Genomic DNA, 11,495 nt, shown 5'->3' on the forward strand with positions numbered 1-11,495 from the left:
TACATGCCTGCAAACATTAGTGGTGTCAGACTATGCTATTGAACCCCACACTCTATGACACATAAACTACCCACGTGCTCAAACGTCGCATTACCCGCTTCTAAAGCTAGCTAGGTACCTTTAACTACTATTTGGTTAAACCTTGATTTTAGGTTTGTATTTTATATCGCTTATTACTACTAAGACACGTTTACTATTTTATTTGCCTACTTATTGATAAGTGCTGAATGTTATACATTCAAGCCCCTTAATTTACATATGTTATGCTCTTAGTTTTGTTATAATTTGATGTTTTGTGTTGTTTTTGTGTTTTCTTATATTTTACAGGTTTTAGAAGAAAAACCGATCAAATTCCAAGATTATAATGAAGTCAGCAAACTCTCTTTTGGATAGATTCAAACTCCAAATCAATTTTGAATTTAAGGAAAGAGAAGTTGGCAAAAATTCGTTATCTTCGGAAAGAATCCAGAATGAGCATGTCTCAGTAATTTAATCATAACTTTCGGCTCAAGTATCATATTGCAACAAAATTGATGGCGTTGGAAATCTAATAATAAATGCAACAAATATGTCAGAAATAGGTTTTTCCTAATTCGGACGTTTTCCATGCCAAAATCGCCCCGTAATAAAAGACCGCAAATCTGTACGAATTTTGGAATCCTTTTCCTACTTGGATAGAAATTTCAGAAAAATGAGAAGACTTGTAATTATTCTTTTTGGACTAGAAAACCTACTTAGAATTGTAATAGGAATTCTAGAGCTTCTAAAGCTTCTCTAATCCCTATAAATAGGCCTCTAGCCTTTGAAGAAAGACACACAAACTTGGAGGAAGAATCAAAGGCTACATCAAGAAGGAGGTTTTTTTATAGTTTTTATTTTCTTTCTTTTCCTTTATTAATTTCTTATGAGGATGATTTCCATCCAAATTATGTGTAACTAATACTTTAGTTAGGGCTCGATTGAAGCCCTAATCATGTCTTTTTAAGTTTTTCAATTTGCCTTGCTACAATTTATATATTGATGCTTAACTTGATTAATTCTAGTTTCTTGAATTCCTCGCATGTTTATGTTTAGCTAGCATATTCTTGTAGTATGGATTTGTTATTTATGTCAATTTGGATGACCGAGTCCTGGGCATAATAGAGTAACGGAAGAACCCCGACATAGGTTCTTGGATTAATCAACATAAAGACAACTGGAATAGATACCATATTCCAATCTGAGTGTGTTTACCGATTTCCATAAATTTATGCTTTCTTGAAGAACAACTTAGTAAATACCATGCTAAATCTTTCAAGGAAGAAAAGAGTTAGAGTAGATACCATGCCTAACTCGTTGTTTAGGGAAATCAATAGCTTTAGGAAAAGATACCATTCCCTTGTGGCTGGTAAGCATTAAGCATCATGTTATGATTGTAGTATTGTGCATATTGCGAATCTTATTTGAGTATGATTAGCGGTGGATATCGAAGCCCTACCTTTTCTTCATAGTATTTTTAATTCAATCTTTTATCCTGTCATATTCAACATATCGCTTTTAGGAATTTCTCTTTAAATACAATTTATACCAATCCTCGTGGGAATGATCTCGTATTTGCCTGCTATACTATTATTTTGATCTTGTGCACTTGCGAGTAAAACGTACAAGTATTTGCCTATTTATTTAGGTAGATATTTGCACAACAAGTTTTTGGCGCCGTTGCCGGGGATTGTGTTAATTGTGTTTTAAAAGTCTTTCCTTTTATTTTCGTATTTTTGTTTCTGTTCATTAAAAAATTAAAAAAAAATTAAAATTAAAAATTAAAAAAATTCTCATCCGTTTCTGAGTTCTTTTCTGCAGAATTTCGAATTTGGTATTGTGGACGAGCGCACAAGCCATATACACTCGAGCACAGTTCTTCCAAACAGCAGTACTGAAGCTGCTATCCACGGTTACAGAATTTTCTGTCTATGCAAGGTCGTCGATCTCAGAATTCAGACGTTATTCCATACGATCCAGAGATCGAACGCACTATTCGACAGCCAAGAGACACCTCAAAATCAGAAAATATATTCAAAGTTGAGGAAGAGATGGCAGAAGAACTTGTAGAGAATCCACCGGAGCGGAAGCCCATGAAGAGTTCTTTCATACCACATAATCTAGATCAGCCCTCTTGCATTGCTTTCCAGCCGAATGTCCAAAGCAATTTCAATTTATCCCCCCACCTGCTCAGCATGGTTCCACATTACAGAGGCACACCTACAGAGGATCCTTATCTTCATATTCGAGACTTCTTTGATCTTTGCAAGACACAAAACATCCATGGCTTAAACGCGGAAGGAATCAGGTTAATTCTTTTTCCGTTTTCCTTGAAAGATAATGCTAAGTTATGGTTAAACTCTTTGGCTGCAGGGTCTATTCATAATTGGGAGGAGTTGGCCACAAAGTTCTTGAAAAAGTTCTTTCCAGCCCAAAGGACTAGGCAATTGAGGAGGGAGATCCAAACCTTCCAACAAAAAGATGGAGACCTATTCTTTGAGGCGTGGGAGCACTTCAATGAGCTACTTCTAAAATGCCCACATCATAATCTATCTCAAGACGATCAGGTACAAGCTTTTTATGAAGGTTTAAATGATTCTAACAAAAGTCTTGTAGATTCAGCTTGTGGAGGCATGCTAATGGAGAAAAATAGCGAAGAGGCCATCGAACTCTGTGAGACTCTAAGCGAAAACTCTCAACAGTTTTCATCCCGAGAAAGACAAGGACTCAAAGGAAAGGGCGTCTATGAAGTAAATGTCAATAATGGCGTTCAAACTCAGATGGCTACCATGGAGAGGAAACTGGACATGCTAGTAAAAGCCATGACTACTCATCACATCTCTCCCATTCAACAGATTGCTCAAATTGAGGTATGTGCCATATGTTCTCACTCTGACCACACCACTGAGACTTGCCCCATGTCTTCTTTTACAGATCAAGAGCAAGGAAACTATGTGGGACAGAATAACTATCCTCCAAAGAACAATCCATACTCCAACACTTACAATGCAGGGTGGCGAAACCACCCCAATTTTTCATGGAGTTACAATCAGAATGTGCAGAATCCACAAGGGCAGCAAAGAAATTTCCAGCAAGGAAATAACTATCAAGCTCCACCACAAGTAGTCCAACCGAATCCAGAACCAAAGAAGAATGACCTCGACAGTGTTCTATGCCAATTTATAACTTCACAACAGCAAACCAATACTCAGACCAATCAAGCTATTCAAAGGTTGGAAACACAAGTGGGGCAATTGGCCAAAGAGCTGAGCGAGAGAAAGAGGGGTGAATTTCCATCCCAAACACTACCCAATCCAGGAGGTCATGAGCAACTCAAGGCTGTATCAACCCTCAGAAGTGGGAAGACCATTGATAACAAGGTGGGAACTGAGGAGACAATACCAGCGTCTCCAACTGCAGCCACAACCTCCAAGGTAAGTGAAAAAGAGAAGGTGAGTGCACCACCCTTCCCTCAGAGGTTAGTAAAACCAAAGAAAGAAAAGCAACTCCTAGATATTTTTGAGACTTTGAGAAAAGTTGAAATCAATATTCCTTTACTAGATGCAATTAAGCAAATTCCCTCTTATGCTAAATTTTTAAAGGATTGCTGCACTAATAAAAGGAAGTTTCAGGCTCATGAAAAAGTTGCTTTAACAGAAGAGGTCAGTGCAGTGCTATTGAGAAAGTTGCCACCAAAATTGAAAGATCCAGGTAGTTTCACTATTCCTTGCAGGATTGGTGACCAACTTTTTGATCGTGCATTACTGGATTTGGGAGCAAGTATCAATCTATTGCCATACACTATATATGAGAAATTGGGTCTAGGGGAGCTCCAACCAACCTCAATTACCTTACAATTGGCAGACAGAAGCATTAAAAGGCCGAGAGGTATTTTGGAAGATGTCCTCGTAAAGGTAGATCAATTTATTTTACCTGCTGATTTTATTGTGCTTGATATGGAAGAATCTCCTATGCCATTGCCTTTACCTATTATTTTGGGAAGACCCTTTATGAGAACTGCAGATACAAAAATTTGTGTGAAAAAGGGCATTGTAAGTATGAAAGTAAATGGGGTGAAAATAGAGTTCAAAGTTTTTGATGCATTAAAATTACCCCAAGATCATCTTGATTGTTTTAATGTTTGTGAAGTTCAAATTGTTGTGGAGAAAGCTTTTCAGGTCCATCATATTGATCCATTGGAGGCCATTCTCACTCACAGTTTCAAGATACAAGACATTGAGCCCGATTCTGAGGATTTTTCTAATGACATCATTGAAGCCGTGCAATTCCTTGATGCATCTCCACCATATTCAAGTAAGTATGCACCTCCCTTTGAAATGCTTGAGCCAACTAATACTACTCTTGTTCCATCTATTGTCCAGGCCCCAGTTTTAGAGTTGAAGCAGCTTCCGACCCATTTGAAATATGCCTATCTGGGAGACAATGAGACACTACCAATAATAATTGCTGCAGAGTTAAGTTTCGGGGAAGAGGAGAAGCTTTTAAGGGTTCTTAGAGATCATCAAACTGCAATAGGATGGACTATTGCCGACATTAAAGGCATAAGCCCCTCCAAATGCATGCACAAAATTCTCCTTGAGGATGAAGCAAGGCCAACCAGGGACGCACAAAGACGACTTAACCTATACATGAAGCAGGTGGTTAGAGATGAAGTTCTCAAATTGCTAGATGTTGGCATTATCTATCCCATCTCAGATAGCAAATGGGTAAGTCCAGTTCAAGTAGTGCCGAAAAAGAGTGGAATTACAGTGGTGAAGAATGAAGAAGATGAGCTGGTACCTACAAGAATTACCACCGGATGGAGGGTATGTATTGACTATCGAAGGCTAAACAAGGAGACCCGAAAAGATCACTTTCCTCTACCTTTCATTGATCAAATGTTAGAAAGGTTAGCTGGTCACAACTACTATTGTTTCTTGGATGGGTACAGTGGGTACAATCAGATTGCCATAGCCCCGGAGGATCAAGAAAAAACCACATTCACATGTCCTTTTGGCACATTTGCCTACCGGAGGATGCCATTTGGATTATGCAATGCACCCGCTACATTCCAAAGATGCATGATGAGCATTTTTTCAGACATGGTGGAAAAATTCATTGAGGTATTTATGGATGATTTTAGTGTTTTTGGCTCTAACTTTGATGAATGCCTCCATCATCTACAGATTGTTCTCAAAAGGTGTGAAGACTGCAATCTAGTGCTTAATTGGGAAAAGTGTCATTTCATGGTACAAAAAGGCATCGTGCTGGGTCATGGTATTTCTAGCAAAGGTATTGAGGTTGATAAGGCAAAGATTGACATCATCTCCAAACTCCCTCCGCCTATGACGGTAAAGGGTATAAGAAGTTTTCTGGGGCATGCCGGATTTTATAGAAGATTCATCAAGGATTTCTCCAAGATTTCAAGACCCCTCTGCGCACTGTTGGCCAAAGATGCAAAGTTTGTATGGACTGACGAGTGCATGGATGCTTTCAATTTATTGAAAAAACTACTTACATCTACACCAATCATGATGGCACCAGATTGGAACCTCCCGTTCGAACTTATGTGTGATGCCAGCGATTTTGCCTTGGGAGCTGTTTTAGGCCAGCGAGTTGATAAGGTACCTCATGCTATTTATTATGCTTCTAGAACCTTAAATGATGCTCAGCTAAATTATTCCACCACTGAAAAAGAGCTGTTAGCAGTCATCTTTGCATTGGAAAAGTTTAGATCATATCTGATTGGATCTAAAGTCATCATCTTCACTGATCATGCTGCTCTCAGATACTTGTTTGCAAAGAAGGATGCAAAACCTAGATTGATTCGATGGGTCTTACTACTGCAAGAATTTGATCTAGAAATAAGAGATAAAAAAGGAAGTGAAAATTTGGTTGCAGATCATTTGTCCAGGTTGCTTCATGAAGAAGAAGGGAGTGAGCTCCCCTTAGGCGAACAATTTCCGGACGAGCAATTATTTACCATCAATGTCCACCCTCCTTGGTATGCAGACATTGTGAACTACATCACTACAAAGGTTTTTCCCCCAAGTATGTCTAGTCAAGCAAGGAAGAGATTAATATCTATATCTAGACAATACCATTGGGATGAACCTTATCTATTCAAATTCTGTCCTGATCAAATCATTCGGAGATGTGTACCCGAGGAAGAGCATACCAGCATTTTACAGCATTGCCATCAGCTTGCTTGTGGAGGACACTTCGGAGCAAAGAAGACAGCACTGAAGGTATTACAAGCAGGTTTCTTTTGGCCTATTATATTTAAAGATGCTTTTGGGTTTTGCAGTGCTTGTGATAGATGCCAAAGAACAGGGAACATCTCTTCCCGAAATCAAATGCCATTACAGAATATTCAAGAGGTCGAACTCTTTGACGTATGGGGTATTGATTTCATGGGCCCTTTCCCTAACTCCTGTGGATTTTTATATATTCTAATGGGGGTTGATTATGTGTCTAAATGGGTCGAGGCTGTCCCCTCTAAAACTAATGATCATCGAGTTGTTGTGAAGTTCTTGCAGGATTATATTTTCACTCGATTTGGGACCCCAAGAGCGATCATTAGTGATGGAGGAAGCCATTTTAACAATCACCATTTTGCTTCTTTGCTAAAGAAGTACGGGATCACACATAAGGTAGGTACTCCATATCATCCCCAGACCAGTGGACAGGTGGAGATTAGCAATAGAGAAATCAAGAGCATCCTAGAGAAGACGGTGAACACAAACAGAAAGGATTGGTCTTTGCGCTTAAATGATGCACTATGGGCTTATCGAACTGCTTACAAGACTCCAATTGGTATGTCACCATATCGGTTAGTCTTTGGGAAGGCCTGCCATTTACCTGTGGAGTTGGAGCATCGAGCATACTAGGCCATAAAGCAACTCAATTTCAATATGAAGCAAGCAGGTGAAAAAAGAAAATTGCAACTGGTTGAGCTTGAAGAATTGAGACATGATGCCTATGAAAATGCAAGGATCTACAAGGAACGAACTAAGGCATATCATGACAAGAAACTTGTTCGAAAAGAGTTTCATGTAGGCCAAAAGGTATTGCTATACAATTCTAGATTACGACTTTTTCCAGGTAAGCTTAAATCTTGATGGTATGGCCCTTACACTGTTACTAAGGTTTTCTCTCCTGGAGCACTAGAAGTTCATAACAAAGAAAAAAATCACACTTTCATGGTGAATGGGCATAGAGTGAAACCTTACTTTGAGACCGACTTTCAGCCTCAAGAAGAAGATCTGGAATTACATCCAGTTCTGAACACTGCCTATCCTGCTCTCGAGCGAAATTCAGACTAGGCTCGAGCGCATCTACCTCGATCAGTGATACTAAGGCCACATCATGCACTGACACTGCCATATCCTTTAAACTTTTTGTTTGTTTTGATTTTGTTTATTCTTTTTGGTTTTCCTTTGTCTGGCTGAAGACGTTAAACTTAGCTCTCATGGGAGGCAACCCATCTTGTCATAATTTTTTTTTTTTTTTTTTTTTTTTTTTTTTTTTTTTTTTCCCTTCCTAGTTTTGTTTTTCAGGAAAAGTGTTTCTGCATTCAAGTTTGGGGGTGTGCTACGAGCCATACCTAGTCCAACCAATTTTCTCATCTCCCGAGTATGATCTTTCCATTCTATCTACACATTGAGGACAATGTGTAATTTAAGTTTGGGGGTATGGGACACACACACACTTTTAATTTTAAAAAAAATAAATAAATAAATAAAAATGAAATTGCATGTTCATGTTATTTTTAAGACTTTGGTTGATCTAAAAATTGTGATTTAAATTTCATTGGTGAGCTTAGAATGTTGAACACATGATCATTTGAAATTGATGCTAAAGTCCTACTACTTACTTTTGGCATCTAAGGATTCATTTGTTTCAATCTAAACTATCACAAGCACATTAGCATATAATTTTTGAGGTATGATATATGAACCTGATTGTGTATTTTTCAATGTCTTAAGTGAAGCTGGGTGACTTGTTAAATGGATACCTTGGCATATTTATAATAATAATAATAATAAAAACCATTTTTGAAGCTTTCACCGAGTAACTGGACTTCTTGCCTCATTAAGCAGTGAATGTTCACGTCAAAAAGTGAGAAATTCAGATTGGTTAAAGTCATGACTAGTTTAGTTCTGTAGCCTTTTTGACTCGAGTTAGTAAGCTCTTAGGGGTGTTTCAACACTTAATGCCTTAAAACCATCTGGTTTGGGAGCAGTAGCCTAACACTCGTTACATGGGTCAATTAGAAAGCTTAAGAGAACTAAGCGTTGCACAGTCTGAAAAAATAAAAATAAAAAATAAAAATAAATAAAAATAAAAATAAAAATAAAGCTCTTGCTATTATGCCTTGGTTATTCAATTTGATGGGGATCCCAGTGAATTTTGAGATATTGAATCATTGCACATTGGAATTAATTTGAAGCCTCATGATTATGTGTTAGTTCACCTTACACTGAATTGAACTTATGATGCCTGAGCTTGTCGTTTGTAAGTGGTTAGACTTTGGAATTCTATTTTATATTGAAGAAGGAGTTTATCTTTCTAAGCTTGCTAATGAATGAGAATCATAATTTTGGTGACACTTAACTCTTTGGAATAAACATGAATTTTGGCATAATGTTTGTGGGTATCATTCATGGCAAACCCTCACGAGACTTCACTCGTCCACTAGGGAGTCCTAGGGGTTTAAAAGGCTTATTTCATACGCTAAATGCAATCGTGTTTTCCGCGACAGAGGAGGTAGAGTAGTTATTATTTTAATTTTCATTTTTTTTCAATTCTGCATTGCTAAGGGACTAGCAACATGTAAGTTTGGGGGTGTGATAAGTGCTGAATGTTACACATTCAAGCCCCTTAATTTACATATGTAAGTTTGGGGGTGTGATAATTGCTGAGGATGATTTCCATCCAAATTATGTGTAACTAATACTTTAGTTAGGGCTCGATTGAAGCCCTAATCATGTCTTTTTAAGTTTTTCAATTTGCCTTGCTACAATTTATATATTGATGCTTAACTTGATTAATTCTAGTTTCTTGAATTCCTCGCATGTTTATGTTTAGCTAGCATATTCTTGTGGTATGGATTTGTTATTATGTCAATTTGGATGACCGAGTCTTGGGCATAATAGAGTAACGGAAGAACCCCGACACAGGTTCTTGGATTAATCAACATAAAGACAACTGGAATAGATACCATATTCCAATCTGAGTGTGTTTACCGATTTCCATAGATTTATGCTTTCTTGAAGAACAACTTAGTAGATACCATGCTAAATCCTTCAAGGAAGAAAAGAGTTAGAGTAGATACCATGCCTAACTCGTTGTTTAGGGAAATCAATAGCTTTAGGAGAAGATACCATTCCCTTGTGGCTGGTAAGCATTAAGCATCATGTTATGATTGTAGTATTGTGCATATTGCGAATCTTATTTGAGTATGATTAGCGGTGGATATCGAAGCCCTACCTTTTCTTCATAGTATTTTTAATTCAATCTTTTATCCTGTCTTATTCAACATATCGCTTTTAGGAATTTCTCTTTAAATACAATTTATACCAATCCTTGTGGGAATGATCTCGTATTTGTCTGCTATACTATTGTTTTGATCTTGTGCACTTGCGAGTAAAACGTACAAGTATTTGCCTATTTATTTAGGTAGATATTTGCACAACACTTATTATTATTACATCACATTATCATTGTTAATTCTATAATGGCTTGTTGTTTATTTACTAAGTTAACAATGTATATTTAACTTATAAACATGTATATGTATATATACTTATGTACATATACACATACAACGCTTAAACCTAATCCGATGATACACTAGAATACTGTGTACATGGATAAGTGAATTAATTACTAAGTTACATTTTTATCAATATTAGCTATTAGGGCTTATAGTTTGTTTATCCACTTAAGCTAACTAAGTGTATTCGTTCCATATACATATATGTATAGAATGCTTATTAAGTAAAAAATGATGATCTTTTGGTGAAATTGCAAATAAATGGGAAAACAAGCAAAAGAAGACCAGCAGCTCTTTACGTGAAGACATGTCATGCGTTCAAGCACTGAAACATAAAAGAAGAGCCTGATATTACGTGTGTGAGGCGCCATGCATGTTGAGAATCCTTCTTTAGACCTGGAGGACCAACATTTCATAGAGAAGACAAAGGGTGGGGACGCATGTTGAAGAGAAGATGAACACCTAGCACCACACAAAAGACAAGAATTTAATAGAAAAAAAGGCAGCAAGTCTGAAATCACGTGAAGAGGCTAGGAGGTGCGCAAAACCCAGCTAATTTTTCTTCATAATCTTAAGCAATCAGCTAGAATGACCTGGCATGGGTAATGAACCAAAGAAGATCTACCAGAAATTTGGCCAGTAGCAGCAACATTTATGTCGTTGCTAAAGATCACTTAACAGCAGTGACTTTTCAATGCCGTTGCTAATAAGCGATGTGTAGCAACGACTTATATGTCGTTGCTAAAAATTGTTGCTAATGTCAAAAAAAATTTATATTAGCGACGATAAACGTGGCGTCGCTAATAAGTCGTCACAAATACCTTCGTGGTAATTCTCTTCTCGCGCGCGTTGTGTGGCGGGAAAGTATCAACGACGATAACATACCATTTGCAACGACAACAATTGTTGCTAATAGTAAATTAACATTGGCAACGACAAATATCGTCGCTGATAAGTAAATCACCAGCGACGATATAAATGTCGTTGCTAATAATTGATTATCAACAACAACTACAAAGTTGTTGCTATTGCTCTTCTAATTATTAAAACTAATAAAAATAAAAGCACATTAGCAAGTGGTAGCCAACTCGACTATGTGGATTTTAAATTTATAAGTTTTACCACTCGCAATAGTACAAATCAATTGTACTATAGTAAGGATTATCGAACCACAGAGATTAGGGGGTTGTTTTGCGTAAAAGGGATATTCAAATAGCGTATTTAACTTAACTTAAAAATAAAAACAAAAGTAAAGTTGAGAATTAAAGCTACAACGAATTAAGTGATAAAAACAAGAAAATGAAAGCAAACTTAAAAGAAAACTTAGGGTAATGATCTTATCAAATCATCAACCAATGGAATGCTTAAAGTCTAAATGGATCTTCCTAACATGCATGATATGAGTGTGTAATGGGCGTCAACCATTACGACAACCTCGACATGAAAATACTTTAGTTAAAACATAATGATAAAGCACCTAGTTTCACATCAAACACTTACCACATAAAGATTTAAACTACAATAAAAAAGCAATTACACTACCAAAGGTGTGGGGGATTGATGCCCCTTAGCTTACTACTCTATAAAACATCCTAATAAGCATAAACGATACATGAACACCCTAGTTAGGCCATAATGATAAGGTATTTTAGTTTCACACCGATCTATTCCATGTAAAGATTAAACTACAATGGAAAGT

At 37.1% G+C, this 11,495-nt stretch overlaps 1 non-coding gene across 1 annotated transcript; it reads right to left on the reverse strand.

Moving 5' to 3' along the window:
• Window positions 1–2,462: 2,462 nt before the first annotated feature.
• LOC133867523 (small nucleolar RNA R71) lies at window positions 2,463–2,569 on the reverse strand. The gene has a single exon (XR_009900082.1). It is a non-coding gene; the product is annotated as a small nucleolar RNA R71 (small nucleolar RNA).
• Between the last annotated feature and the right edge of the window lie 8,926 nt (window positions 2,570–11,495).

This window comes from Alnus glutinosa, chromosome 4, assembly GCF_958979055.1.
Source record: "Alnus glutinosa chromosome 4, dhAlnGlut1.1, whole genome shotgun sequence".
Lineage (NCBI taxonomy): Eukaryota > Viridiplantae > Streptophyta > Magnoliopsida > Fagales > Betulaceae > Alnus > Alnus glutinosa.